Here is an 8,652-nt window from a genome sequence, read left to right as displayed (position 1 = left end):
TTATTGTCTCTGAAAATTTGGGCGTCGTTGTCGCTCTCCTTTGTCCCACCAGTGTTGCAAGGCGCGAGCAGCATTGTATGATTCCAAATCTGGGCCATCAATAGAGATTCTCATTAAGTTATCAAGGGTTTCTGTTTCCAGGCGTGATCTCCAATCTGATTTGATACGTTTCAAGGTGCTAAAACCACGCTCACAACATGCCGTGGCCAATGGTAACACAAGCATTATCTCCACTAGCATGAGGATGTTAGGGAATCTTTCTGAATATTCTGCAAAGATTCTCTGCCACATGGGAAGCATCCTCAATTGGCTATGATTTCTCTTAATACAAACTTTGAGTTCTTGCCATTCTTGATCCACCAATTCCAAATCAAAATCATTTCTTTCAAGAAGTAGCTTGAAATGATCAACAAGAGTGTTCAGTTCTTGTTCCCCATACAGTGTCAGTTCATCATCACGATCAGGCCACAGGCTAGTGTTGAACATGTCAAAAGCAGCAATAACATCATTGGTATTCACATTAGCAAACCTGGTGTGTACATAGGCAACCATGGACCCAATTACTCTTTCTTTAAGCCTAGTGAAGGCAGCAATATCTCCATCTTGTCTGTTGAGTTCAACACCTTTGAAATGGTTACCATGATCTCCCACAGCTTCCAGAAACTGTGAAAGCTTTGCACCAGGTCTTACCACCAAGGCCTGCATAGACAAGAGAGTGCGTTCAATGGAATCTTTCACCTCCGCTAAAGTGACTGCGTCTTTCTGCATTACCAGGCTTAAATGACTGACAACATCAAGTGCATCAAGCATAAAGTGCATGAAAAGTACCTGTTTGAAGTCAGACATCTGTGTGGTGATTTTTCGGGCTCGTACTTGCATCACAGCACTGGCACCATTCCCTTGAGCAGCTGTGTTCTGAAAATGTGTGTAAATGATTGCAAAGTTGTGAAGGAATACCTTCAGTCCCCGGTGAAGGTGTGGGGTCCATCTTGTACCAAGTAAACTTACAGGCTTCAGTACACTAAGTTTTTATGTTTATAAATCCCTTGAAGAAGATCCTTCAGTTCTGTTAAAATGCTTTCATCCTTAAATGCATCAAGTATTGCAAGTTCCAATTTGTGCGCCACACAGTGCATTTCAATGAGGTGTGGGACATCATCTTTGATTTTCTTGAGTACTCCATTCTGTCTACCCATCATTACAGAAGCACCATCAGCACCAAATCCAACTAGTCCATCTTTCCAATTAATTACATTGGCATAATTAAATCCATTGTCAATTGCTTGCAAAATCCCATCAGCATTTGCATGTTTAACTGACTGCACAGTTAAAAATCTATTCACAGGTAACCCATTGTTAAGATACCTGACAAACAAAAGTTCTTGTTCTATAATACCAGAGTCTGTGGAACCATCTGCCATTGCTGAAAAGAAGCGAGGGCTTGCATTGTTTAGTTTTTCACTTAAGTCAGCTTTTAAAATTTCTGCAGATGATTCAATGAAGTTTTTACATGCATGATCATTGAAATAGGTGTTACCAAGCTCTACATCATTCTTTATTTGAAGCTCACACAAGCTCTTAAAACTGCTGAAGGGCATCTCTTCTTTTGCCACAAAGTATGCTGTGTTAAACAATTTCATCAACTTTCCTTGAACAGCACTTTCCATATTTCTCAAACCTTGTTCAATTGGGTTTTGTGGGTTACGTTTTGAGCGGTAAACATCAGCGCATCGCAAGTGTTGCTTGCTTTTGTTATGGGCACGAATGACACCAATTCGGAAATTATCTGAACCCTTGTAGAATGAGCTATTCTTGTCTGCATGTTCATTTACTTCCAAACAGTATTTACAGTACATTTTACCTCCAGCAAACTGGATCCAAGGAAAATCCTTTTCCCATTTTGGAAGGAACTTTCGTACTCTCGAAGTGCTGTCGTACTTTTTAGAAGCTGTTAAGTTGCTACAAACTTTTTTGGCAGGCGGCTGGAGATTATCGGATGGTTCTTTGTCTCGTTGTGGTTCTTTGTCCGACTTAGAGCTAAAAAATCGAGTAATTTTACCCGCCATTTTGAACACATGTGCATTCAAGATCTTTCTGTGCATCCTCTCATGAAGTGTACCGCTGACATGAGTGACGCATTTGCGATCTCACTCCCTGACGAGCGTTGAAAATCAAGGTGCTTTTACTGTTTAGCTACATACAAAAAAGACAACTTTTCTTGGTTTTCTGTTTTCTTTATTATTTCTAAGTGATTTAAATTATTATTTTTATTATTACTTCCAAGTTCCAGCAGTTGCCCTGCATGGAGGAAGCCAGTTGCCCACTGGGGCAACTGGCCTGAAGATTTCAGTTGCCCAAGCCAAATTTTACATGCCCCCGGGCAATAGGACACCCGTTAGTTTCGAACCCTGCAGGAATAGAATGATACGAGTCTGGTATTTTAGGTTAACAAAATCTTTCAGTAATGATCAAGGCATCCACATCAGAATGCAAATTAGTGACAAAGAGTTTCAATTCCTCAAGCTTTGAGTCAGTTAATCTTTGGACGTTCCAATTAGTCTAGCATGTTGTTGGAACAATGGTGGACTGTTTACTCCAACCAAGTGGAACTGAAGGCCTTGATAATTCGCAACTAATTGCAAGTTTGGCAGAAATTTCACTAGAAATTCGTGGACTTGTTTTGTATATCAACCACTCTATCATCTTTCAATATAACAAAAAAGACAAGAAAAAATGGAAGGTTTATCAGAGCCATTAGAAACCTGGCCACGTGGCTCACATTCCAGTAATTGTAAAGGGGAAAAGTGCAGTAAATACAGTACAAAGTTCCATGATGAGTAGGGAAAATGTGTGTAAATGTTTGTTGTAGCAGATACCGATGATGGTGTTTGCTATAAAGCTGGAATGGATTACTAAAATTTTTGGGTTTATTTATACCCATGCTATTAGATCTGAAACGGTAAGTGTGATATAATGTATGGTTACAAAGTGTAAAATAATGCATAGTTCTGATTCATTAGTGTCATGGTTTCAGCATTGTCCTTTGTGGCAGGCTGTTATCTGCTGGGTAATGAAGTTTGCATGCCTTAGCAACATCCAACAGATTACAGGAAACAGCTCTCTTGTGCATTGGTATGGTAGAGTTAGCAAACATGGATTGGATTACCAAGGGACTTCAAACTTAGCTTATATTCACATGGCTGGCTCGAGCTGTGTTGGCAAATGGCAATGATAGATTTGGATGTAGGTATACAAACTTATAGAGGTGACAGTGCATGAATTAGAAGTGACAGTAACATTTCAAAATGTAATCAAAGGTAATTACTCTATTGAATATCCTGGTCCTTTTCCCAATAATAACTAGTTTTTGATTGGAAATCAAAGTCATGATGTTGGTAATTTCATCACTCTACTGACCAGACTTTATACGGTGTCATCATATTGGATTACAATTTCTCTGTTTGGTATGAAAATCAAATTATTTTTTGTCATGAACATGCACCAAATTTGTACATATTTATCTATTGTAGAAGAATTTGAACTGTATTTTATTCCAAGGATTGTTGGGTTTGATTCCTAAAGGTTACAGCACTCCAAGGGGTCAAAACTTCTCCTGGATTGCACAAGATTCCATAGATTCACTAAAGGTTCACAGATCATCAAGATGGCTACAAGAACACAACACATTTTTTTTTCCAGGCTCTCTCCCAGAAGGCCTAGTGAGCTCCTAAACTCTTATGTCATCATGCACATCTATTGTACCAATTTAAACTAATAGTGCAAAAAATTTTAGAAAAATTAATATGATGTAAACAATCATTTTAGGGGAATAGCAGTAACATTGCAAAATGTAAACAAGTTAACATCTAACTTAAATGTTCTGCTCCTTTTCTTTTTTGACAAGAATCAAAATTCATGATGTTGGTAATTTCATTACTCTACTGACAATATTTTATACGCAATGTCATCATATTAGATAACATCTTTCTGTTTGCTTTGAAAATCAGGAGCTTGATATTACTGGGTATTGTTGCCACTTATAATTTCAAAAGTTGGATCCAGTGCAGGAAGAATGCATTGAAGCTGTTGGTGTGGCAAAGTGAAACAAAGCTTTTTGTTTCAGTTGTGACCAATATGCAGAGGTTTCACACTATAAGGTAGTTTGTAACACCACAGGACTCACAGTCTCCCATTATGTTAGAAGCCCATGAGACCTATGGAGATCAGACGCTTTTTTTTGCTCTCCATAATGTTCGTGTGCTTTCTGACTTCAGGGAGTTCGTTTACTTATAAATGTAAGTGGAGGAGTCCTGCTAACATCCGGCCCAAACATTTCTGGCATCTGTATCTGAAGGAAAGTCATTCTCTGGCTCTTGAGACAACTTTTTTCTCCTCATCATGTCTGTGCTTCAATGAAACTTCTGAAATTAGCATACTGTGGAGATGTGGTCCATTGATTCACCATGGGGAATTTGGAAACGCATTGTTGTCTTTGTTAGTGAAGTACCAGCGTATTGTCCATCCAGTTCTGGTAAACAGAAGATCTAAAAGACCTTGTTTGTATTATTCTAATGCATATGCAACATTCCACCCATTTATTGGAGACATTCTTTTCAAGTTGAATCCTGGTCTTGACACTAATCAAGTTAATCATTGTTATTCTAATCTGACCTTTTGTTTGTTGAACGCTCGTTCTCTGAGAAATATATCTGCATCCTTTTGTGATTATGTTCAAGATTGCAAAGCTGATATTTTTGCTATTACTGAAACATGGTTAACCCAGAATGATGCTGCAGTCTGCAAAGAGATCACTCCTTATAGTTATAGATTGTTTCATTGTCCTCATACTGATTGTAGAGGGGGTGGTACTGCACTTTTATCTAGAGAGAGTCTCAACGTACGTCGACTGTCCACCGGTGAAAAGACATCTTTTGAGTTTCTGAATATATGATTGATGGTTTATCTTTACAGCTTAGACTTGTGATTGTGTACAGACCACTGTATTCTGCTGCTCACCCCGTTACTTCGAGTACTTTTTTTTCCTGAATTTAGTGAATACCTGGAATCATTGGTGCCATCTAAAGTGCCAATTTGCATATCTGGTAACTTCAATGTTCATCTTGATGTTAGTGATGTTGCGGATACCGTTGCGTTTGCAGATCTATTGGAATCGTTGTCTTATTGAACATGTAAAATCACCTACACACGTAATGGGACATATTTTGGATCTGATAATTACTCACAGCTCTGACAATATCATTAAAGGTACATCTTCCCCAGAGAGCTTTCTTTCTGATCACTGCTCTGTTTTGTGCTGTCCTAATGTTACAAAAGTACTGGCTACTGTTACACATCAGTTTCAGGAAGCTCAAGTCCCTGGATCTAGTTGCTTTTAAAAATGATATTGCTAGTAGTGATTTGTACAACATCGCTTCAAACGATTGTAATGAAGTTGCTGTATAACAACTGTATGCACTCCATTTTGGATCGTCGTGCACTGATGACATCAAAAAGAGTGTTCACTTGTCCAAGCGCTCCTTGGATGAGTAGTAATGTCATAGAAGCTAAGGGTCAACGTCGAAAAGCAGAGAGAAAATGGAGATCTTCCAAATGCCGGTCTGATCTAGCTGTTTCTAAGAGAAAAAGGAACCATATGACTTTTCTTATGAATGAGGCTTGGGGGGTCTATTATAGTACTCTCATAGCAGGAAATAGTTACAATAAAAAACATCTGTTTAAAGTAAGCAAGAAACTCTTGAACATCACAGGTACCCCATTTTTGCCACCACATGAAGACAAACGGAAATTAGCTAATGAGATGGGTATGTTTTTCGTTAAGAAAATTGCCGAGATTCGTCTAGACCTTGATAATCATGATAAACAACAAGCTTCCATAGGCCGCGATTCTAATGACATCGAAATTCATTCTCTACTCTTCAAGTTTAGTTCTCTGTCTCAAGAAGTTTGTTTGTTTTGTTAGACTTGTGTGCAGCATTTGACACCATTGACCATTGTATTTTACTGGAGAGACTTAAATCTGGGTTTGGGATTTGTGGTACAGTGCTGTCATGGTTTGCATCTTATCTAAGTAACAGATCCCAGCAAATACTTATTAATGGTTCCCTCTCTATGAACTTTGAACTGTCTTGTGGTGTCTCTCAGGGCTCATGCCTCAGTCCATTATTGTTTGTATTGTATGCAAGCAAGATTTTTAAAATCGTGGACAAACATCTGCCAGGAATTCATTGTTATGCAAATGACAGCCAACTTTATTTGTCCTTCTGCCCCAATGCCAGTGTTAACCAAGATGTTGCTTTGGCTAGAATGGAAAGTTGAATTGATGATATTTGTAATTGGATGTTGAATGATAAATTGAAACTGAATGACGACAAGACTGAGTTTCTGATCATTGGTACATCCCAGCAACTCGCTAAAGTAACTAATTCCAGTCTCTGTGTTGGCAACTCAGTAATTACTCCCACATCATCTGCGAGGAACTTGGGCTCATGGTTCGATGCAAAACTCACAATGGCAACTCATATTACAAGAACATGCAACTGTGCCTCTTACTACTTGTACAATCTGAGGAGGATAAGAAAATACCTGTCTAAAGAGAACACAAAAACTCTGGTCCATGCCTTTATCTCAAGCAGAATTGACTATTGCAATAGTTTATTGTATGGTGCCCCAGAATATCAAATCAACAAATTGCAATGTGTTCAACACGTGTGCTAGACTAATATGCAATGAAAGTAATTTAATATTGTCACATTACTCCTTTATTGATTGAGTTGCACTGGTTACCCATTGATTTAAGAATTGAATCTAAGATTGTATTAATTGTTTTCAAGATTTTTAAGGGTTTTGCACTGTCTTACTTGAGTTCTCTAATTACACGCAAGCCCGAGTCAAGATATAATTTAAGGAATTCCAGGGATAAGACCTTACTCAGTTATCCCAGTTTTAAGTTTATGGCAACACTTGGTGACCAGGCATTTATGTTTGTGGCACCTAGGCTATGAAATAATTTACCAAGGGATATATGAGAATCTAGTTCTATTAATAATTTTAGATCGAAACTTAAGACGTTTCTTTTCAAGAAAGCATTTTATACTTGATAAAGTTTTTGTAGTTATTTATTCATTGATAACGTTTAAATAGAACATTTCAAGTAATAATTAGTTGTTAGTTATGTGTTATATATCTTATTTATTATGAATTGTTTTTAATTGTTATTTTGTATTCCAATTATTATTATTTTTTTTATTTTGTCATTAGTTTATTGTAATTATTATTTTACAGCGCATTTGAATATATTCATAGAATTTGCGTCTTAGAAGTCAATAAATTATTATATTATTATCTGTACTAGGGATAACTTTTTTAAAGCATGAAACGCATGAAATTTAGTTGGTGGCTTGCTGTATGCCCTTGACTTTACATTGAACTGTTAATATCGTTGAAGCCATGATAACATCTAAGTCAGTCAGTGTTCTTTCAAATGCAGTTCATGGTTCTGTGCTAATGGTAACTGTCTTTAGAGTGTTGAAGAAGACACTCGTTTTTAAGGGAGAGATATGAATAAAACATCTCAAATTGGACTCTTCTTTAGAGGTGGATTGACCTGCATACAAGTGAAATTGATCCTTAATGAAATATAATGGCTATAAATTTTCACTGTTGTGTTCATTGTAGTTGAAGAACAGCATTTGAGAAAAGACAAAAAATTCAAAACAGAAATATTGCAACATTGCATACCTGTATTTTTTTTTCCTATGTTTTTTTTTTGTTCATATTTGCATATTAGGTATAAAATGCTGAGTAAGGACATGCCCATACAATAAGAAGTAAAGGTTGTGCAAAGCCTTAAATGGGTTAAATGTGAGAGCACAAATAAGAACAACTTACAGTGATGTTGAAGAAGTTTATAACTGATTATAAAGGTTCTATCCATTCATTTAAGTAAATTTAAATATTCTTGTTGACATTTGCATTGTGCAGCTCAACATGAGATGTCATGTTATACTGATGTTGTAAATTATTTTTTGTCTAAGCTTGTATGTTTGAAACATATGTATTTGTGGAAATACAGTGCTAACAGCATATCCTGTTCAGAGGCTAATGTGTTTTTAAATGCACTGCAAGTTGACTGTGCTAAGTTATCTAATCCAGCTGTAATTTCGAATGTAAGGAAAACATTGGGCATCTAAATGTGCAGAAAAACTCGCAAAAGGATATTGTCTTTGTCTAGAAACATAACTGAACTGGCTGTGACCTTGATGAATATTTGCACAGTTTAAAGGGTTGCATTTTACATGATAGCATAGGAAATCCAACTTACCTATCTATTATGACTATGCACAGCTTGACGCGGCATAAGCAGATGTGAAAGTTCTATCCTATCTTAAATAGTTATGAATCATACCTTGAAAAAAATCAATCAACACATCAATCATCCACTACCTATCTATATGATGGTGTGTGTGCATTGGAAAGAGGAAGCTTAGAAGCTGTTATTGAAAGACTTATAACTGGGGATAATGATAAAAAAGAAACTCAGAAATAATTTCCAGATTTCTTAATCAAATCTAAACCAGTATTGAACACTGTAAGATCTTCCAAGAGCTCATGAAGTCAAAATGAGATTCACAA

General features: G+C 36.8%; 1 pseudogene across 1 annotated transcript; it reads right to left on the bottom strand.

Annotated features, from left to right (window-relative positions):
• LOC149034355 (zinc finger protein 862-like) lies at positions 1 to 2,413 on the bottom strand (annotated as a pseudogene). The gene has a single exon (XR_016183231.1). The product of XR_016183231.1 is annotated as a zinc finger protein 862-like (transcript).
• Positions 2,414 to 8,652: the final 6,239 nt, after the last annotated feature.

This window comes from Pocillopora damicornis, chromosome 14, assembly GCF_964200805.1.
Source record: "Pocillopora damicornis chromosome 14, jaPocDami1.2, whole genome shotgun sequence".
Taxonomy (NCBI): Eukaryota; Metazoa; Cnidaria; class Anthozoa; order Scleractinia; family Pocilloporidae; genus Pocillopora; species Pocillopora damicornis.
The sequence above is the reverse complement of the archived record's forward strand: the minus strand, read 5'-3'. Positions and strand labels throughout refer to the sequence as shown.